The 24,391-nt window shown below is 45.6% G+C and overlaps 1 long non-coding RNA gene across 1 annotated transcript in view; it reads right to left on the reverse strand.

The window, feature by feature from the left end:
* LOC149432903 (uncharacterized) overlaps positions 1-24,391 on the reverse strand; it is a 122,858-nt gene that overhangs the window by 35,264 nt on the left and 63,203 nt on the right. Inside the window, exon 8 of the long non-coding RNA XR_016308951.1 lies at positions 6,587-6,665. This is a non-coding gene — a long non-coding RNA (uncharacterized LOC149432903). The remainder of the gene's footprint in view (positions 1-6,586; positions 6,666-24,391) is intronic.

The raw sequence follows: 24,391 nt of genomic DNA on the forward strand, positions 1-24,391 counted from the left end.
GATTTACACATATTGGGAATTTTGTTTAGCAAAAGAAATGGAGCAGAATATATTTTGGCCTAAATTTATGACAAAATTTGATTTTCTACATTTTTTCACTGGACAGGTTTAATAGCAGAAAGTCAAAAATATTATTTTTTTCTCAAAATTGTCAGTCTTTTTTTTTAGCACGAACAATAAAAAATGCACAGGCAATCAAATACCATCAAAAGAAAGCTCAATTCGGGGGGGGGGAAAGGACATAAATTTCATTTGGGTGCAGCGTTGCATGACCGCACAATTGGCAGTTAAAGTAACGCTGCACCATAGCGCAAAAAATGGCCTGGTCAGGAAGGGGGTAAATCCTCAGGAGGACAAGGGGTTAATGGTATTTACTCACCACTGGGGTTTTTTTTATTTTTTGCTATATAAATAAACGCAGGCCCAACATTTGGGGAAAAAACAACATTTTTTATTTTATTATTAAACATATCCAATAAAGAGTTTTTTAAAAATCTAATTTCTTCATAAATTTAGGCCAAAATGTTATCTGCTACATGTCTTTGGTAAAAAAAAAATCCTAAAAAGTGTATATTGATTGGTTTGCATGAAAGTTATAGCGTCTACAGTGGATGGGATATATACTGGAATTTTTATTTATTTTTTTATACTAGTAATGGCGTGGTGGCCAATCTGACGCTGACACTGGGGAGAAACTAACAGCCACTGACATCTCCAGTGACACAAATAGACTGATCATTGATAATGCTAATGACACTGGCTGGGAAATGGTTAACATTTAGGGGTGATCAAGGGGTTAACTGTGTGCCTACCATGTGTAATGTGTGCTGCTTTTACTAATAGACCCCTTTGTTTCTCATCCCTGCAAAGATCATTCCCTCTGTAGAGAGCTCTGTGTTGTTTGTCAACACAGGGCCATGGGCTGTGATTGGATGCAACCTCTCAGCAGATCCTGGCCGTGAATCATTGACTGACAGATTTCTACTGTGTACCATCACAGCGGGTGTTGGCAGGGGTTGGGGGTATGGGGCACATGTGTGCACCCTATACCCAGAAGAAGGCAGCGACACATCAGTACGTCGCTTTGTCTGTGCGGGCTGCCCGTCACATAGGGGTTTATGTAGAAAACTCCCGGCAATCAGTCAGCATTGCAGCCTTACAATTTGGTGTCACCCTCTACAAAGTGACAGAAATGGGGAGTCGGAATTACAGACCAGCAGAAGCCTTGCACAGAGAATCTTCGGTAACAAACACTTTTCCTAACGATGATGATATCAGGTGTTGATGTTGGTCTCCTTGTGTCTCCTTGTGTCTGTGTGTGGATAAGGATATTCTTCCATTTACTGACTTCTCATGTAAGGAGACTCTCCTTCTTATATTTACCACCCCATAAAGGAACATTCCCTACTGACCACATCCCTTCTACTGACCACCCATATAATTGGGTATTCTTCCATTTACTGACTTCTCATGTAAGAAGACCCTCTTCCTTATATTTACCACCCCATAAAGGAACATTCCCTACTGACCACATCCCTTCTACTGACCACCCATGTAATTGGGTATTATTCCATTTACTGACTTCTCATGTAAGGAGACCCTCTTCCTTCTATTTACCAACCCATAAAGGAACATTCCTTACTGACCACATCCCTTCTACTGACCACCAAGATAAGCCACCATTCTTCCTTCTACTGACAACCAATGTAAAGGGTTATTCTTCCATTTACTGATCTCTCACGTAACGGGACCCTCTTCCTTTACTACTTCATAAAGGAACATTCCTTACAGATTGCATCCCTTCTACTGACCACCAACCGAAGGGAACCTCTTTTCTTTTACTGACCACCCACACTCACCTACTGGTCACCCATTTGAGTCCTCAAAACTACGTATAAGATCTGAGCCCTAAAAAAGGAGAATTTTCATCCCCTGAAAGGCATTGCCTGTTCCATGTTGTCTTGTTACAGGCGAACAATAGGGGCACCATGGGAATAATTCTGTGGAAGAACAACACATGATGGCTCCACCCAGTCAGGCTCAGAATTGAAAAGACCCTCATAATAACAAGATCTGATGGAGATCCACACAATAATAGAACCTGAGGAAGACCCTCCAAATATTAGATCCTCATGTAGAACCACATAATACTGGAACCAGATGGAGACCCTCATAATAACACAACTTGACAAAGATCCACATAATAATTGAACCTGAGGGAGAACCTTTAAATATTAAAACTTGACGGAGACCTTCATAATAATGAAGAGATTGTTGATGGAGATCAACATAAATACTGGAACCTGAGGAAACCCTCAAAATCTGACGGAGAACCACTTAATAGTGAAACCTGATGGACATACGCCTAATAACACAACCTGATGGATACCCTCATACTATTGGAACCTAATGGAGACCCTCATAAATATTTTACCCTGATAGAGGTCCACATAATAAAGGAATCTGACAGAGACCCTAATAATATTGGAACATTATGGAGACCCTAATTAAAACGGAACCTGGTGGTGATCTTTATAATAACACAAACTAATGGAGACCCTCATATTACTGGAACCTAGAGGAGACTTGCATATTACCTGATAGAACCTGACAGAGATCTATATAATATTGGACCCTAGAGGAGACCCTCAAAATGCATTCTGTATATACACACTGCGTCAGTGGGAAGAATGTCTCCTTACATAGGTGTCACTGAGAATACCCCTTACATTGGTGGTCAGTGGGAAGAATTCTCCTTACATTGGTGTCATTTGGAACAATGTCCCTTACGTTGGTGTCAGTGGGAAGAATTTTCTTTACATTGGTGTCAGTGGGAAAAATATCCCTTACATTGGTGTCACTGAGAAGAATGTCCCTTACACTGGTGTCAGTGGGAAGAATGTCCCTTGCATTGTTGTCAGTGGGAAGAATCCCTCTTACATTGATGTCACTGAGAAGAATTCTCCTTACACTGGTGGTCAGTGGAAAGAATTCTCCTTACATTGGCGTAATTTGGAAGAATATCCCTTATATTGGTGTCAGTGGGTAGAATTCTCTTTACATTGGTGTCAGTGGAAAGAATGTCCCTTACATTAGTGTCAGTTGGAAGAATGTCCCTTACATTTGTGGTCAGTGGGAAGAAAGTCCCTTACATTGGTGTCAGTGGCAAGAATGTCCCTTACATTGGTGTCAATGGCAAGAATGTCCCTTATATTAGTGTCAGTGGGAAGAATGTCCCTTACATTTGTGGTCAGTGGGAAGAAAGTCCCTTACATTGGTGTCAGTGGCAAGAATGTCCCTTACATTGGTGTCAATGGCAAGAATGTCCCTTATATTAGTGTCAGTGGGAAGAATGTCCCTTACATTGGTGTCAGTGGGAAGGATGCTCCTTACTTTAGTGTCCCTGAGAAGAATGCCCAGCACATTGATGTCATTAAGAAGAATTCTCCTTACATTGGTGGTCAGTGGCAAGAATTCTCTTTACATTGGTGTCAGTGGGAAGAATGTCCCTTACACTGGTGTCAGTGGCAAGAATTCTCTTTACATTGGTGTCAGTGGAAAGAATGTTCCTTACATTGGTGTCAGTGGGAAGAATTCTCCTTACATTGGTGTCAGTGGGAAGAATTCTCCTTACATTGGTGGTCACTGAGAAGAATGCCCCTCACATTGGTGTCAGTGGCAAGAATGTCCCTTACATTGGTGTCAGTGGGAAGAAAGTCCCTTACATTGGTGTCAGAGGGAAGAATGTACCTTGCATTGGTGTCAGTGGGAAGAATTCTCTTTACATTGGTGTCAGTGAGGAGAATTTCCCCCTTACATTGGTGTAAGTGGGAAGGTTTAGGGGTCTGAAAAGACATCACCTCTGAGGAATCAAAGGATAAAAGTGACAGATCTCTGATGTTTATCAAAGCCAACCCAGAAACATTTCCTTCTATGGATTTATCTTCAGTAAAAATTGGTTGTACATTCATTTTATATTCCACAAAATATTAACTTTAAAAAAAGACAACAAATAAGCAAAGCCCCGGTGACCTAATGAATAAGGCATTGGCCTCCTAAGCCAGGGATTGTGGGTTCGAGTCCCACCTGGGGTGCTTCATACTTTTCTGTACATAGAATACAGAGAACTGACACTCCATTTGAGTTTATTTAAAAAAAAAAAAAAAAAAAAAACTTTATTAACCGCTTCCCCTCCGCCCTATAGCAGAAATACTGCTGCAGGGTGGCACGGGTACACAAAATCACGTATATATATGTGATTTTGAAGCTCCAGATAGGGGGCATGCGAACTCCCTACCAGCGCCACCATTCTCAGTCTTGGCTGTCAATCACTGGGTCCCGGCCGGTGATTACTTGCGGGTACCCGGTGATCGCCGAATATCTTCAACGGGGGAGAGACCTGTGTATAAACAATACAGATCTCTCCCCTGTCAGCTCCTGCACACTGTATAGCAGAGCCATACAAAGCAGTGTGCTTAAAGTGGAAAACACACACAGCACACAGTTAACTCTTTGATCACCCCAGATGTCAACCCCTTCCTGCCCAGTGTCATTAGTACAGCGTCAGTGCTTTTTATTAGCACTTATCACTGTATCGGTGTCACTGGGGATGTCAGTGACAACAAGTCAGTTCCCCTCAGTGTCAGAATGCCCGCCACAGTCCTGCTATAAGTTACTGATCGACATTACTAGTAAAAAAAACAAACAAAAACAAAATTACAGTATATATATATATATATATATATATATATCACCATTTGTAAACACTATAACTTTCATGTAAGCCAATTAATTTACACATATTGGAATTTTTTTTAGCAGAGACATGTAGCAGAATACATTTTGGCCAAAATTTATTACAAAATTTGAATTTTACATTTTTTTATTATAAAAAATATTGTTCTTTTCTCAAAATTGTCACTTTTTTTGCTTATAGAGCAGAAAAGTATAGTAGTGATGTCATCTCTATTTAGCAGCCAACATGCAGAGTACTTTGTTCAATGTTATCCCACTAGAGGGCTCAGGAGAAACCGCCAGCAACCTGCAAAGGGGGGCCAGGGTTGCGACTGCCTAGGGGCCTCCTCGGAGTTGAATCTGCCACTGCCAGTGAGATCAAAATCCCACAAGAATGCCCTCTTGTAATGGGTCTGAGTGCATTCTTGAGCGGTTTCCAACACCCAGACCTGCTGAAAGGTGTGCTGACATAATTTTTTCACACAAATAAAGCTTTCTTTGGTGGTGTTTGATCACCGCTGGGTTGTTTATTTTTTATTATATAAATTAAAAAATACCAAACATTTTGAAAAAAAATATTCTTTCTTTCTGCTATAAAACACCCAATAAAAAAAAATTAAAGCTTAGACCAATTTTAGGCCAAAATTAATTTTGCTACATGTATTTGGTTAAAAAAAATCCCAATCAGTGTATATTGGTTTGTATGAAAGTTATAGTGTTTACAAACCATGGTATGTATACTGGAATTTACACAGCTGTAGACGCTATGCTGGTCATGGCTGCGATCAGCAACTTATAGTGGGACTGTGATAGTGTGGTGGAAAATCTAGTGCTAGCTGATGCTGACGGGGAGGGACACTAACTGATACTGACATCGATAGTGGCACTAATACAGTGATCAGTGCTAATACTGTACACTGTCACTGTACACTGGCTGGGAAGGGGTTAACATCTAGGGCGATCAAGGGGTCAATTCTGTGCCTAACAATGTGTAATGTGTGTAATATAGGTAAAATGGTAAACGAGCGCTAGAAATGTACGTATGGATAGCAGCTTGCATAAATAGGTAAAACCTCCAACCCTCTTAAACAATATCTCACAAAAATGCAGCGCTAAAATAGACAATCTAAAATTTCATCACACAAACATAGGTGCATCACTCAATGGCGTATTGAAAACGCATATAAAAAAGTGATGATCAGTCCAATATATCATAAAACATAATAAAAAATATATAAAATAAAGTGCAAATGCGTGTACAACATCCAGAAGTGTATTAGTGACACAATAAATCTTCTATAGGTGCAAATCCGTGTCTCAGGTGTGCGTGGAAAAGAGAGTAAGTTGCACTAACCAGATAGCGCAAATTATAGCGCTTTTGAGTAATCAGGACCACTCCTGGTCATCATCATCCTGGGATGCATGGAACATCTCTGGCAACAGGTCTGCATATAGCCTCTCCTCCACTGACACTCTCCAGATTAATGGGAAGAAACTCTTCACTAATGTGCACCCGCTGGTCAGCACTCCACCTTGGTGGCTCAAAATAAATGAGCCAAAGAACAAAGTGCTAATAGTGTAGTAGGTTTACTAAATGAACATGAATAATAGATGAAAAACAGGTGGGCTCACATCTGGACCATAGTGATAATATGGTAAACAGGCATATAAGATATAATCCGGAACCAAGATGGCCGCCAGCCTCCCTCGTGGCTCAGGCAGTGTAAATAAAACTGGCTTTGGCTACTCCCTGATGCATTTCGTGCAACAGCACATTTTCAAAGGGCTTTGAAAAGGGCTTTTTTGCTGCAGACGGGCGGGAAGCGGTTAAGAAAGAGAATATGTTCCTTACCGGGTTTTCTCCAGAAGTCTCTCCAGAACATCCAAAAGGAGACCCAGGCGAAGCTTCATGTCCGGAGTTGCTGACCCAGCTGTAAAGCAAGAGAAGAAAATAAAGTGTTACTGCAAGCTTTGCTTTGGCTATGAAAAATGAAGATGGTTCCACCAGTTCTTTTACTTCAGAATAAATGTCATCTCTTTGTGTCTATTATGAAGGTTTCATATTGCAGATTTTAAATGATGCCAAAACAGCAGTCGGTCAGCACAGAGTGACCAGATGAAACAATGCTGCGTGTATCAGAGGTGTGGACATTTTTGCAAAAAACTAAATCGGAGTCCCAATCTACTTGTCCCTCATGACAATCTGCTTGTCCTGATAAAGAAAAAATACATTTGAACCAAAACCGTATTTAAATCTCAGATGATTTTAGGAATGTCTGGGTCTATCCTTTATCCCTTTCGCTGCCAGAGCCCTTTTTGTTTTTGCAAACGTTTAGAAAATCATTTTAGGATTGAAGATTACAAAAAAAAACCAAAAATGATCTATTTTCTGAAAGCAGAGACCTTAGGGAATAAAATAGCGGTAGTTCCAATTGATGTCACACGACATTACCACAAAGGTCTAGGAAACCCAACATTTCAGTAAAAGATACACTTCATTTTAGGCCACAAAATAGCAATAAATTACCCTTTTTGTTTTTGGTAAAATATAAAAGACGAGGTTGCTTCGAATAAATAGATATCCAGCATGTCAAACCTTAAATATACATGCGCTCGTGAAATGGCAACAAACTTTAGTGCCCTATATTTTGTATAGGTGACGCTTTTAAAGCCCCTTATATGTCATTAGTGTAGTGTTACAGAGGTCTGGGGCTAGAATTATTGCTCTCAATCCGGCGTGTGCGACGATATGTAACATGTGTATACCAATTGATGTTTTCATGTGTTGGTGCGCCGTGTGCTTTTAAAAATTTTTTTTTGCTGGGGTTTATGTGCTTGCATGTAATTTTTATGTGCTTGTGTGTAATTTTTCACAATTAAAAAACAAATGTTTTTACTTAACTATTTTTTTTCTTCTTCACATTGGGGCCAAAAAGCCCCTATGTGATGATTTTTGGTCACAGGTTCTCTTTATTGAGACATCCAGGGTCCAAAAGACCTTGCATGGCTCCCTTGTACTCCACTGGATGTAATGCAGTGCACATCACACTGCATTACATTCTTTCATGGCCTCGATGGCTGGGAAATCTGTCAATGGGGACCCGGAAGTGACGTCAGAACATAATTTCTGGGTCAGGACAAGAAGAGGAGGGGAGTGAAAATGTCCGCACTCCTCTATCCCCTCTACATGCTGGCACCTGCTGAACTGGTCCTGTTCCCACAGATGGACAAGTGGAGCCTGGGAAACATAGCGGACAAGACGGAGGTATGTGGGGTGGTGGAGGAGGCTGTTACTGTAGGCTGTGTGGAATCAATCGGCGGCAGCACTGCCGCCCGAATGCTTCCACCTGACAGGTGAGTTAAATGTTTCAAAAAACTACCTGCCCGGTGCCCAAAATTACATATTCCGAGTGTTGGACGATACAAAGTGAACATCCCTGCAGAATGTGAAGTGTAGAATTTCCTTCATTAAATCTACTGACTTACACTGCAATGCATGCTCACTGGACGCATGCTCACTATATTGCTTGTGGACTCCTGATCATCTCTCCTAATCAGCTTGTTAGCCATTCAATTCCAGAACCAAAGGCAGTGACCTGCAGGTGCCTCTATAACATCCTTCAACTTCTAGGAAGAGTTTACACAAGACCCTGGAGGGTGACTGTGGGAATTTGTCCCATTTGTAAGGTCAGGTACCGGTGATGGATGAGAAGACCTGGCTCACACATTGGGCCTCACATTGGGTGCCAGAAAAAAAGACCTGGCTTGTCATGGCCATTCCAATTCATCCCCAAGGTGTTCAGTAGGGTTGAGGTCAGGGCTCTGTGCAGGACACTCCAGTTCCTCCACACCAAACTGGTCATCCATGTCTTTGTGAAGCTGGCTTTGTACACAGGGGCCAGTCATGGAGGGAACAGAAAAGAGTCTGTAGGGATGGCAAAAAAACTCAATTACATCACCGGCCGCATTAGCATTACCCACTTCAGCTCCGAAAGGGTTTATCAACTTTGCGACCTGGCTATTTTTTGCAATTTAGCACTGCACTACTTCAACTGGCAATTGTGTGGTCATGCAACCCTGTACCCAAATTACGTTTATATATTTTTTGAATAAATGGAGCCTTTTTAACCGCTTATTGACCACCCTATAGCAGAAATAGGTTGCTATAATAATTGCTATTTAGCACTGCGCTACTTTTAATGGGAATTGCGCAGTCATGTAACGCTGTACCCAAATTAAGTTTTATCTTTTTTTTCACACAAATAGAGCTTTTTTATGGTATTTAATCCCCACTGAGGTTTTTATTTTTTTGCTATATAAATGAAAACAGACATTTTTGAAAAAAAAAATATTTTTTACTTTCTATTATAAAACATATCTAATCAAGGTGTTGTTTACAAATCTAATTTTTTCATAAATTTAGATAAAAATGTACACTGCTACATGTCTTTGATAGAAAAAAAAAAATCACGAAAAGTGTATATTGATTGGTTTGCATGAACGTTATAGCATCTACAGTGGATGGGATATATACTTGAATTTTTATACTAGTGATGGCAGTAATCAGTAACTTATAATGGGACTGTGATAGCGTGGCGGCCAATCTGACACTATCTGACACTGGGAAGAAATTGACTAATGGCCACTGTCATCTCTAGTGACACTAATAGACTGATCATTGATCATACTATACACTGTCAGTGTACTAATGACACTGGCTGGGAAAGGGTTAACATTTAGGGGTGATCAAGGGGTTAACTGTGTGCTGCTTTTACTAATAGACCTCTTTGTTTCTCATCACTGCACAGATCATTCCCTCTGTAGAGAGCTCTGTGTTATTTGTGAACACAGGGCTCTGGGCTGTGATTAGACACAGCCTATCAGCAGATCCTAGCCGTAAATCATTGGTTGACAGATTCCTGCTGTGTGCACCCTATACCCAGAAGAAGGCAGCTACACATCAGTACGTTGCTTTGTGTGTGCGGGCCGCCCATCACATGGGGGGTTGTTTAGAAAACTCCCAGAAATCAGTCAGTATTGCAGCCTTACAATATGGTGTCACCCTCTACAAAGTAACAGAAATGGGGAGTTGGAATTACAGACCAGCAGAAGCATTGCAGAGACAATCTTCGGTAACAAACACTTTTCCTAACGACGATGAATATCCTCTGCCCTTATTTGTTTCAAATTTGTCGGTATTTTTTGGTTTATAGTGCAAAATATTTAAAAACTGCAGATGTGATCAAATACCACCAGAAGAAAGCTCTATTTGTGGGGGGGAAAAGACATGAATGTCATTTGGGTGCAGAGTTGCATGACCGCACAATTTTCAAAGTAACCGAGTGCCGTATCACAAATCCTATGGAAGGCAAGTGGGTATTCTTCTATGGATGGAGCTTCCTGGAGGAAATGATTGGTGTACTTTCTCATCGGTTAGATTCCACCATGTAATATCGGGTGTTGATGTCGGTCTCCTTGTGTCTGTGTGTGTACAGTGCACAGTTTCCTCTGGTTTAGGAGGCCCCAGAGTTCTACAGCCTCTGTCCCAAAGGACTCAAGATCGATTTCGCTTTCAGTGACACCAAAAATGGGGCTTATCTTTCTCCTGCTCTCTCTTCAGTGTGCCGCCAGGCCTAAATTTCTCTAAAATGAAGTAAAGCGTAGAGGTATAGGTCTGACACCACAAGCCATTCAGTGTTGCCACACCCATGACACCACGCCCAATTTTCACCACACCCACTTTTTGCCGCTCCCCTATGTAACCGGCCTGTGGCACACTGCACACACCCCGTTTTATTTTCAGCCCCTCCAAATTATTTTCAAATGTTGGCACCTATGTACTTCCTGTGTGGTCATAGGGACAGGTGTGTTAGAGGGTGTGTGTGGGGGTGAGGGGTGTTTTGTATGTGTGTTTGTTCCCTGTCTGTATATGCTGGTGTTTGTATGTGTAGACATATTTGTGTGTGTTAGGGATAGGTGACACTAGCGGTACTGTTCACTGGCAAGGGACAGGATCACCATGAGGATCGGAGGAAATACTCCACTAGCTCCTTGTATTGGTCCCTCACTGTTAGGATGAGCGTGCCGTTGCTCCATCACCGATGAAACCACCACAGGGAGTCCCTTGTTACTAATCCTACCAGACAGGGTCCAGGTCAGCATTCACTCTGCTGCCGATTTTGCTGCCCTGCCGTTCTACATCCTCCTACTGACCACCGACATACAAGGGCATTCTTCCTTCTAATGATCAAACATGTAAAGAGGCGTTCTATTTCCAAACGACCACATATCTAAGGGAACCAAAATGTATGAGAAACCCTCAGCGCAATGGACCTCCTATAAAACAAGTATTGCAGCGAGCATGTACTGTGTTCCCACATGTAAACCAGAAATAAAAAAAAATGCAACGCAATACTATAAACTCAAATACGGTGCTAAATAAATCCAACGTGCAGATGTGAATAGTGACAACAGAACATTGTGCTTCATGACAATAACGTGCTACATCCAAAGAAATAACAACACCAGCATTTTGATGTCATAATATTGGGACACCTGTTGATGGTATATTTGGTACACGAGGCACAGGAGATATACCGCACAAGCCCATGTGACGATATTGGCGTGTTAAAGGGACAGGTGACTATTTTGTACGGTTCATGAGGTATTTGTATACACTATTCATTTAGCACTGGTATATGCAGTTTTATGGATATTTACAGTTGCAAGAAAAAGTATGTGAACCCCTTGGGATTACGTGGAGTTTTGCATGAATTGGGCATAAAATGTGCTCTGAACGTCATCTAAGTCACAACAATAGAAGAACACAGTCTGCTGAACATAATACTACACAAACATTAGATGTTGCCATGGTTTAATTGCACATAACATGTAAACATTCACAGTGCAGGGAGGAAAAAGTATGTGAACCTTTGGACTTAATAACTGGTTGACCCTCCTTTGGCAGCAATACCCTCAACCAAACGTTTCCTGTAGTTGCAGATCAGACCTGCACAACGATCTGGAGTCATTTTGGACCACTCCTCTTCACAAAACTGTTTCAGTGTAGCAGTATTCTTGGGATGTCTGGTGTGAATCGCTCTCTTAAGGTCATGCCACAGCATTTCAATCGGGTTGAGGTCAGGACTCTGACTGGGCCACTCCAGAAGGCGTATTCTGTGCTGTTGCAGCCATTGTTTTGTTGAATGACTTGTATGCTTTGGGTCATTGCCCTGTTGCATCACCCATCCTCTGCGGAGCTTCAGTTGGCGGACAGATGGTCGTACGTTTTCCTGCAAAATGCCTTGATAAACTCTGGAATTCATTTTCCCATCAATGACAACAATCTGTCCAGGCATTGAGGCAGCAAAGCAGCCCCAAACCATGATGCTCCCTCCGCCATGTTTCACAGTGGGGATGAGGTTTTGATGTTGGTGTGCTGTGCCTTTTTTTCTCCACACATAGTGTTGTGTGTTCTTCCCAAACAACTCAATCTTGGTTTCATCTGTCCACAGTATATTTTGCCAGTAGTGCTGTGGAACATCCAGGTGCTCTTTTGCAAACTTCAAACTTCAAAACAGGTGTGTGTTTTTTAAGGGCAGGACAGCTGTCAGCAACACATCCAATATCATCCCACTGATTGGAGTCAAGGTTGGCTCACTCCTGGCTCCAATTAGCTCTGGGAGAAGTCATTAAGCTAGGGCTTCACATACTTTTTCCTCCCTGCACTGTGAATGTTTACATGTTATGTGCAATTAAACCATGGCAACATCTAATGTTTGTGTAGTATTATGTTCAGCAGACTGTGTTCTTCTATTGTTGTGACTTAGATGACGTTCAGAGCACATTTTATGCCCAATTCATGCAAAACTCCACGTAATCCCAAGGGGTTCACATACTTTTTCTTGCAACTGTATGTATATGTCTTGATATTTCTTTGCATGTAGCACGTTATTGTCAGGAAGCACAATGTTCTGTTGTCACTATTCGCATCTGCACGTTGGATTTATTTAGCACCGTATTTGAGTTTATAGTACTGCGCTGCATTTTTTTGATTTATATCTAAGGGAGCATTCTTTCGTCTATGGACCACCAAAGTAAGCCGCCATTCTTCCTTCTACTGACCAGCAAAATAAATTAGCATTTCTTCTACTGACCACCAATGTAAAGGAGCATTCTTCCATTTACTGACCTCTCACGTACTGACCGCATCCCTTCTATTGACCACCAATGTAAAGGGGCATTCTTCCATTTACTGACCTCTCACGTACTGACCGAATCCCTTCTACTGATCACCAATGTAAAGGGGCATTCTTCCATTTACTGACCTCTCACGTACTGACCACATCCCTTCTATTGACCACCAATGTAAAGGGGAATTCTTCCATTTACTGACCTGTCACGTACTGACCGAATCCCTTCTACTGACCACCAATGTAAAGGGGCATTCTTCCATTTACTGACCTCTCACGTACTGACCGCATCCCTTCTACTGACCACCAATATAAAGAGGCATTCTTCCATTTATGGACCGCATCCCTTCAACTGACCACCAATGTAAAGGGGCATGCTAATCTTACCAGACAGGGCCCAGGTCAGCATTCACTCTGCTGCCGATTTTGCTGCCCTGCCGTTCTACATCCTCCTACTGACCACCGACATACGAGGGCATTCTTCCTTCTAATGATCATACATGTAAAAAGGCGTTCTTCTTCCAACTGACCACATATCTAAGGGAGCATTCTTTCTTCGATGGACCACCAAGGTAAACCACCATTCTTCCTTCTACTGACCAGCAACATCAATTAGCATTTCTCCTACTGATCACCCATGTTAAGGGTGTTCTTCAATTTACTGATCTCTCACATAAGGGGACCCTCTTCCTTATATTTACCACCCCATAAAGGAACATTCCCTACTGACCACATCCCTTCTACTGACCACCAACAGAAGGGAACCTCCTTCCTTTTACTGACCACCCACACCCACCTACTGGTCACCCATTTCTGAGTCCTCCAAACTACAAATACGATCTGAGCCCTGAAGAAGGAGAACTTTCGTCCCCAAAGGCATTCTCTGAGCCATGTTGTCTTGTTATGGGCGAACAATTACATACACACCTGGAGGGGACCCTCATATTACTGGAACCTGGAGGAGACCCTCATATAACTGGAACCTGGAGGGGACCCTCATATTACTGGAACCTGGAGGGACCATCATATTATAGGAGCCTGGAGGGGACCCTCATATTACTGGAACCTGGAGGGACCATCATATTATAGGAACCTGGAGGGGACCCTCATATTACTGGAACCTGGAGGGACCATCATATTATAGGAACCTGGAGGGGACCCTCATATTATTGGAACCTGGAGGGGACCCTCATATTACTGGAACCTGTAGGGGACCATCATATTATTGGAACCTGGAGGGGACCTTCTTATTAATGGAACCTGGAGGGGACCCTCTTATTACTGGAACCTGGAGGGGACCCTCATATTACAGGAACCTGGAGAGGACCCTCATATTACAGGAACCTGGAGGGGACCCTCTTTATTACTGGAACCTGGAGGGGACCCTCTTATTACTGGAACCTGGAGGGGACCCTCATATTACTGGAAACTGGAGGGGACAATCATATTATTGGAACCTGGAGGGGACCCTCATATTACTGGAACCTGGAGGGGACCCTCATATTACAGGAACCTGGAGGGGACCCTCATATTACAGGAACCTGGAGGACACCCTCATATTACAGGAACCTGGAGGACACCCTCATATTACTGGAACCTGGAGGGGACCCTCATATAACTGGAACCTGGAGGGGACCCTCATATTACTGGAACCTGGAGGGACCATCATATTATAGGAACCTGGAGGGGACCCTCATATTACTGGAACCTGGAGGGACCATCATATTATAGGAACCTGGAGGGGACCCTCATATTACTGCAACCAGGAGGGACCATCATTTTATAGGAACCTGGAGGGGACCCTCATATTATTGGAACCTGGAGGGGACCCTCATATTACTGGAACCTGTAGGGGACCATCATATTATTGGAACCTGGAGGGGACCTTCTAATTAATGGAACCTGGAGGGGACCCTCTTATTACTGGAACCTGTAGGGGACCCTCTTTATTACTGGAACCTGGAGAGGACCCTCTTTATTACTGGAACCTGGAGGGGACCCTCTTTATTACTGGAACCTGGAGCGGACCCTCTTATTACTGGAACCTGGAGGGGACCCTCATATTACTGGAAACTGGAGGGGACAATCATATTATTGGAACCTGGAGGGGACCCTCATATTACTGGAACCTGGAGGGGACCCTCATATTAGAGGAACATGGAGGGGACCCTCATATTACAGGAACCTGGAGGACACCCTCATATTACAGGAACCTGGAGGACACCCTCATATTACTGGAACCTGGAGGGGACCCTCATATAACAGGAACCTGGAGGAGACTCTCTTTATTAGTGGAACCTGGAGGGGACCCTCATATTACAGGAACCTGGAGGGGACCCTCATAATACAGGAACCTGGAGGGGACCCTCTTTATTAGTGGAACCTGGAGGGGACCCTCTTTATTAGTGGAACCTGGAGGGGACCCTCATATTACTGGAACCTGGAGGGGACCCTCTTTATTACCGGAACCTGGAGGGGACCCTCATATTACTGGAACCTGGAGGAGACCCTCATATTACTGGAACCTGGAGGGGACCCTCATATTACAGGAACCTGGAGGGGACCCTCTTTATTAGTGGAACCTGGAGGGGACCTTCATATTACTGGAACCTGGAGGGGACCCTCATATTACTGGAACCTGGAGGGGACCCTCATATTACTGGAACCTGGAGGCGACCCTCATATTACAGGAACCTGGAGGGGACCCTCATATTACAGGAACCTGGAGGACGCCCTCATATTACTGCAACCTGGAGGACACCCTCATATTACTGGAACCTGGAGGGGACCCTCATATAACAGGAACCTGGAGGAGACTCTCTTTATTAGTGGAACCTGGAGGGGACCCTCTTTATTAGTGGAACCTGGAGGGGACCCTCATATTACTGGAACCTGTAGGGGACCCTCTTTATTAGTGGAACCTGGAGGGGACCTTCCTATTACTGGAACCTGGAGGAGACCCTCATATTACTGGAACCTGGAGGGGACCCTCATATTACTGGAACCTAGAGGGGACCATCATATTACTGGTAGCTAGAGGGGACCATCATATTATTGGAACCTGGAGGTGACCCTCTTTATTACCGGAACCTGGAGGGGACCCTCTTTATTACCGAAACCTGGAGGGGACCCTCATATTACTGGAACCTGGAGGAGACCCTCATATTACTGGAACCTGGAGGGGACCCTCATATTAAAGGAACCTGGAGGGGACCCTCTTTATTAGTGGAACCTGGAGGGGACCTTCATATTACTGGAACCTGGAGGGGACCCTCATATTACTGGAACCTGGAGGGGACCCTCATATTACTGGAACCTGGAGGGGACCCTCATATTACTGGAACCTGGAGGGGACCCTCATAATACAGGAACCTGGAGGGGACCCTCTTTATTAGAGGAACCTGGAGGGGACCCTCTTTATTAGTGGAACCTGGAGGGGACCCTCATATTACTGGAACCTGGAGGGGACCCTCTTTATTACCGGAACCTGGAGGGGACCCTCATATTACAGGAACCTGGAGGACACCCTCATATTACTGGAACCTGGAGGACACCCTCATATTACAGGAACCTGGAGGGGACCCTCATATAACAGGAACCTGGAGGAGACTCTCTTTATTAGTGGAACCTGGAGGGGACCCTCATAATACAGGAACCTGGAGGGGACCCTCTTTATTAGTGGAACCTGGAGGGGATCCTCTTTATTAGTGGAACCTGGAGGGGACCCTCATATTACTGGAACCTGGAGGGGACCCTCTTTATTAGTGGAACCTGGAAGGGACCTTCCTATTACTGGAACCTGGAGGAGACCCTCATATTACTGGAACCTGGAGGGGACCCTCATATTACTGGAACCTAGAAGGGACCATCATATTACTGGTACCTAGAGGGGACCATCATATTATTGGAACCTGGAGGGGACCCTCTTTATTACCGGAACCTGGAGGGGACCCTCTTTATTACCGGAACCTGGAGGGGACCCTCATATTACTGGAACCTGGAGGAGACCCTCATATTACTGGAACCTGGAGGGGACCCTCTTTATTACCGGAACCTGGAGGGGACCCTCATATTACTGGAACCTGGAGGAGACCCTCATATTACTGGAACCTGGAGGGGACCCTCATATTAAAGGAACCTGGAGGGGACCCTCTTTATTAGTGGAACCTGGAGGGGACCTTCATATTACTGGAACCTGGAGGGGACCCTCATATTACTGGAACCTGGAGGGGACCCTCATATTACTGGAACCTGGAGGGGACCCTCATATTACAGGAACCTGGGGGGGACCCTCATATTACAGGAACCTGGAGGACACCCTCATATTACTGCAACCTGGAGGACACCCTCATATTACTGGAACCTGGAGGGGACCCTCATATAACAGGAACCTGGAGGAGACTCTCTTTATTAGTGGAACCTGGAGGGGACCCTCATAATACTGGAACCTGGAGGGGACCCTCTTTATTAGTGGAACCTGGAGGGGATCCTCTTTATTAGTGGAACCTGGAGGGGACCCTCATATTACTGGAACCTGGAGGGGACCCTCTTTATTAGTGGAACCTGGAAGGGACCTTCCTATTACTGGAACCTGGAGGAGAAACTCATATTACTGGAACCTGGAGGGGACCCTCATATTACTGGAACCTAGAAGGGACCATCATATTACTGGTACCTAGAGGGGACCATCATATTATTGGAACCTGGAGGGGACCCTCTTTATTACCGGAACCTGGAGGGGACCCTCTTTATTACCGGAACCTGGAGGGGACCCTCATATTACTGGAACCTGGAGGAGACCCTCATATTACTGGAACCTGGAGGGGACCCTCTTTATTACCGGAACCTGGAGGGGACCCTCATATTACTGGAACCTGGAGGAGACCCTCATATTACTGGAACCTGGAGGGGACCCTCATATTAAAGGAACCTGGAGGGGACCCTCTTTATTAGTGGAACCTGGAGGGGACCTTCATATTACTGGAACCTGGAGGGGACCCTCATATTACTGGAACCTGGAGGGGACCCTCATATTACTGGAACCTGGAGGGGACCCTCATATTACAGGAACCTGGAGGGGACCCTCATATTACAGGAACCTGGAGGGGACCCTCATATTACAGGAACCTGGAGGACACCCTCATATTACTGGAACCTGGAGGGGACCCTCATATAACAGGAACCTGGAGGAGACTCTCTTTATTAGTGGAACCTGGAGGGGACCCTCATAATACAGGAACCTGGAGGGGACCCTCTTTATTAGTGGAACCTGGAGGGGATCCTCTTTATTAGTGGAACCTGGAGGGGACCCTCATATTACTGGAACCTGGAGGGGACCCTCTTTATTAGTGGAACCTGGAAGGGACCTTCCTATTACGGGAACCTGGAGGAGACCCTCATATTACTGGAACCTGGAGGGGACCCTCATATTACTGGAACCTAGAAGGGACCATCATATTACTGGTACCTAGAGGGGACCATCATATTATTGGAACCTGGAGGGGACCCTCTTTATTACCGGAACCTGGAGGGGACCCTCTTTATTACCGGAACCTGGAGGGGACCCTCATATTACTGGAACCTGGAGGAGACCCTCATATTACTGGAACCTGGAGGGGACCCTCATATTACAGGAACCTGGAGGGGACCCTCTTTATTAGTGGAACCTGGAGGGGACCTTCATATTACTGGAACCTGGAGGGGACCCTCATATTACTGGAACCTGGAGGGGACCCTCATATTACTGGAACCTGGAGGGGACCCTCATATTACTGGAACCTGGAGGGGACCCTCATATTACTGGAATCTGGAGGGGACCCTCATATTACTGGAATCTGGAGGGGACCCTCATAATAACAGAACCTGATAGAGACCCTCATTATAATAGAGCCTGACGTTGACCCCCATTATAATAGAGCCTGACGTTGACCCCCATTATAATAGAACCTGACGGGGACCCCTCATTATAATAGAACCTGACAGGGACCCCCCCATTATAATATAACCTGACAGGGACCCCCATTATAATAGAACCTGATGGGGACCCCCCCCCAATTATAATAGAACCTGATGGGGACCCTCGGCCTGTTCTGTAGCCCCTCATAGAATTCCAGCATGGGTTGTAATGCTTGGTATGGAAGAAGCTGTCTCCCCCTCAGAAGGTGTCACCAGGACAGGAAGTGAAATCTCCTCAGGGATCACAGACTGTGATGAGACAGATCTCGGTGGTCTCCCCTCCCCCTCTCTATGGAGCCTGAAAAGCTCACCAAGTGCCCCTCTCCGGATCTGAGGGCTACACCGGGTCCGAGTGCTACCCCGTCCTCTCCATAGAAGCCCCGGGCATCCGGGTACAGCGCGGAGGACGAAAACTCCCAGCAACTCCGGGGCGGCCTGCACTCACCGTACAACAGGCCGCGGGCCCGGCGGTGACGTACCGGGAGGGGGAGGAGCTCCGGGGACAGGCAGCACACCAGAGAGAGGGCCCGACACCGGGCATCTCCGCTCTCTTCCTCCGTATAACCGGCGAGGCTGGGCGTTTCTCTGTCCAACCCCGCCCACGACTAACCCTTAACCGCCTTCCACAGAGAGCAGCTGAGCTCTTACTGGCTGCTAGCAAAGGGGCAGAGCCACCAACATTCACATCTGTCATCATTTCCACCAATCATACATGGCATCAGTGGGAAGAATGTCCCTTACATTGGTGTCAGAGGGAAGAATGTCTCATACATTGGTGTCACTGGGAAGAATGGCCCTTACATTGGTCTCACCAAGAAGAATGCACTTTACATTGGTGTCAGAGGGAAGAATGTCCCATACATTGGTGTCACTGGGAAGAATGCACCTGACATTGGTGTCACTGGGAAGAATGCCCCATACATTGGTGTCACTGGGAAGAATGCACCTTACATTGGTGTAAGAGGAAAGAATGTCCCATACATTGGTGTCACTGGGAAAAATGCTCCTTACATTGGTGTCAGTGGGAAGAATGCTCCATGCATCGGTGTCAATGGGAAAAGTATCCCTTAAATTGGTGTCACTGGGAAGAATGTCCGTTGTATTAGTGTCAGAGGGACGAAAGTGCCTTACATTGGTGTCACTGAGAATAATGTCCCTTACATGGGTGCCAATGGAAAGACTGCACCTTACATTGGTGTCAGTGGGAATAATGTCCCTTACATTGGTGTCACTGAGAAGAATGCTCCTTACATCGGTGTCAGTGGGAAGAAAAACTCTTACATTGGTGTCACTGAGAGGAATGTCCCTTACATTGGTGTCAGGGGAAAGAATGTCCCTTACATTGGTGTCAATGTGAAGAATGTCCCATATATTGGTGTCAGTGGGAAAATAGTCCTTTGCATTGGTGAAACTGAGAAGAATGTCCCTCACATTGGTGTCAATGGGAAGAGAATCCCTTACATTGGTGTCACTGAAAATAATGCCCCTCACATTGGTGTCATTGAGAATAATGTCCCTTACATTGGTGACATTGAGAAGAATGTCCCTTAAAAGGAGCTTGCCTTGGTGTCATTGATAACCATGTCCCTCACATGGGTGTCAGTGGAAAGAATGCCCTTTATAGTGTTGTTACTGAGAAGAATGTCCCATGCATTGGTGTCAGAGGGAAGAATGTCCCTTACATTGGTGTCACTGAGAATAATGTCCCTTACATGGGTGTCACATGAAAAAATGCCCCTTACATTGGTGTCATTGAGAAGGATATCCCTTACATTGGTGTCGGGGAAGAATGTTGCTTACTTTGGTGTCACTGAGAATAATGTTCCGTACATGGGTGTCAGAGTGAAGAATGACTCTTACATTGGTGTCACTGGGAAGAATGACCTGTACATGGGTGTCATTGGGAAGAATTCTCCTTACATTGGTGTCAGAGGGATGAGTGTCCCATACATGGGTGACTTTTAGAATAATGTCCCTTCATTTGTGTCAGTGGAAAGTTTGCCCATTCTATTGGTGTCATTGAGAAGAATGTCCCTTTCATTGGTGTCAGAGGGAAGAATGCCCCTTATATTGGTGTCATTGAGAATAATGTTCCTTTACATAGGTGTCATTGAGAAGAATGCTTACATTGGTGTCAGATGGAAAAACGGGTCACTATTCCCCCATTGATACCAATGATGGGGCACTATTCCTCCCACTGACACCAATGATGGGGCACTATTCCTCCCACTGACACCAATGCTGGGGCACTATTCCTCCCACTGACACCAATGATGGGGCACTATTCCTCCCACTGACACCAATGATGGGGCACTATTCCTCCCACTGACACCAATGATGGGACACTATTCCTACCACTGACATCAATGATGGGGCACTATTCCTCCCACTGACACCAATGATGGGGCACTATTCCTCCCACTGACACCAATGATGGGGCACTATTCCTCCCACTGACACCAATGATGGGACACTATTCCTCCCACTGACACCAACAATGGGACACTATTCCTCCCACTGACACCAATGATGGGGCACTATTCCTCCCACTGATATCAATGATGGGACACTATTCCTACCACTGACATCAATGATGGGGCACTATTCCTACCACTGACATCAATGATGGGGCACTATTCCTCCCACTGGCACCAATGATGGGGCACTATTCCTCCCACTGACACCAATGATGGGGCACTATTCCTCCCACTGAGAGCAATGATGGGACTCTATTCCTCCCACTGACACCAACAATGGGACACTATTCCTCCCACTGACACCAATGATGGGACACTATTCCTACCACTGACATCAATGATGGGGCACTATTCCTCCCACTTACACCAATGATGGGGCACTATTCCTCCCACTGACAGCAATGATGGGACACTATTCCTCCCACTGACACCAACAATGGGACACTATTCCTCCCACTGACACCAATGATAGGGCACTATTTATCCCACTGACATCAATGATGGGGCGCTATTCCACTGACACCAACAATGGGGGCACTATTCCTCCCACTGACATCAGTGATGGGGGCACTATTCCTCCCACTGATACCAATGATGGAGGCACTATTCTTCCCACTGACACCAATGATGGGGCACTATTCCTCCCACTGACACAAACCATGGGTGCTCTATTCCTCCCACTGACACCAATGATGGGGCACTATTCCTCCCACTGACACCAATGATGGGGACACTATTCCTTCCACTGACAGCAATGATGGGGAACTATTCCCCCCACTGACACCAACGATGGGGCACTATTCCTCCCACTGACACCAACGATGGGGCACTATTCCTCCCACTGGCACCAAAGATGGGGCACTATTCCTCCCACTGACACCAATGATGGGGACACTATTCCTCCCACTGACACCAATAATGAGGTACTATTCCTCCCACTGACATTAACAATGGGGCACTATTCCTCCCACTGACACCAATGATGGGGCACTATTCCTCCCACTGATACCAATGATGGGACACTATTCCTCCCACTGACACAATGATGGGGCACTATTCCTCCAACTGACATCAATGATGGGGCATTATTCCTCCCACTGACACCAATGATGGGGAACTATTCCTCCCACTGATACCAATGATGGGGCACTATGCCTCCCAATGACACCAATGATGGGACACTATTCCTCCCACTGACACCAATGATGGGGCGCTATTCCTCCCACTGACACCAATGATGGGGCACTATTCCTCCCACTGACACCAATGATGGGGCACTATTCCTCCCACTGACACTAATGATGGGGCACTATTCCTCCCACTGACACCAATGATGGGGCACTATTCCTCCCACTGACACTAATGATGGGGCACTAGTCCTCCCACTGACACCAATAATGGGACACTATTTCTCCCACTGACACCAATGATGGGACAGTATTTCCCCCACTGACACCAATGATTGGACACTATTTCTCCCACTGACACCAATGATGGGACACTATTTATCCCACTGACACCAATGATGGGACACTATTTCTCCCATTGACACCAATGATGGGACACTATTTCTCCCATTGACACCAATGATAGGGCACTATTCCTCCCACTGACACTAATGATGGGACACTATTCCTCCCACTGACACCAATGATGGGACACTATTTCTCCCACTGACACCAATGATGGGACACTATTCCTCCCACTGACACCAATGATGGGACACTATTCCTCCCACTGACACCAATGATGGGACACTATTCCTCCCACTGACACCAATGATGGGACACTGTTTACTCCCACTGACACCAATGATGGGGCACTATTTCTCCCACTGACACCAATGATGGGACACTGTTTACTCCCGGTGACACCAAGGCATTTTTCTGCTCCTGCTATCCACAGTCTGCCCCCTCCCCCCCCAGTAATGTGGCCCTTTGTTTCCAATATTTGGAGACCTCTGGTTTGGTGGAAACTGATCTTTGAGCATTGTAATCTAGAAGCTCAGATCTGCTTTTCCACTTGCTGCCTTCCTGTGTACATTCCAGGGATCCCGTGTGTAGTAGGTAGGAGGGAGTGGCGTGACCTTCCTCTGATCAATCAGCTGTGTGTGTAGTGTGGCATCCTGCAAGGTCCAGTATGGACAAGGAGGACTTGCAGCATCCAGCCATAGACTGGTGCATTACTGAGCTATTGCAGTCGTTAAAGTGACTGCAGAAAGAGATGTGTCAGCACGCTGGAAAATCTTTCTGCAACCGATAGCCAATGAATTGCCACAGTCACTACAGGACTTCCAAGGTTTAGTTCTCCTTTCTGTCTGCAGACTGTCACTTTTTTACATTGTGCCTTAGAAGTTTTCTTCTTGTCTCTTCCTGTCTTGCGAGTAGCTAAACTGCCTTGTGGGGCCCCGTAGAGACCCCCACATAGCTCCCCTTACCTGCGCACTTCAGCCGGAGACAGCCTGGTGCATGCCATTTGCTGTCATGCGACCATTATGTGACATCCATTGTGCGTATGCTTCAGCCTGGGGCAGAGGTGCGCATGTGCGGTCATCAGCAGGGATGAAGGAAGGACCGTGTACTCCTGATGTGGGCGGGCATGAGACAGGGGCACGCATGTTCTGTGTTCTCACTGGGGGTGAAGGACCGTGTACTCCTGATGTGGGCGGGCATGAGACAGGGGCACGCATGTTCTGTGTTCTCACTGGGGGTGAAGGACCGTGTACTCCTGATGTGGGCGGGCATGAGACAGGGGCACGCATGTTCTGTGTTCTCACTGGGGGTGAAGGACCGTGTACTCCTGATGTGGGCGGGCATGAGACAGGGGCACTCATGTTCTGTGTTCTCACTGGGGGTGAAGGACCGTGTACTCCTGATGTGGGCGAGCATGACACAGGGGCACGCATGTTCTGTGTTCTCACTGGGGGTGAAGGACCGTGTACTCCTGATGTGGGCGGGCATGAGGCAGGAGCACGCATGTTCTGTGTTCTCACTGGGGGTGAAGGACCGTGTACTTCTGATGTGGGCGGGCATG

The sequence above is a fragment of the Staurois parvus genome, unplaced genomic scaffold, assembly GCF_062004578.1.
Source record: "Staurois parvus isolate SC_StPar_1 unplaced genomic scaffold, SC_StPar_1.0 ptg002058l, whole genome shotgun sequence".
Lineage (NCBI taxonomy): Eukaryota > Metazoa > Chordata > Amphibia > Anura > Ranidae > Staurois > Staurois parvus.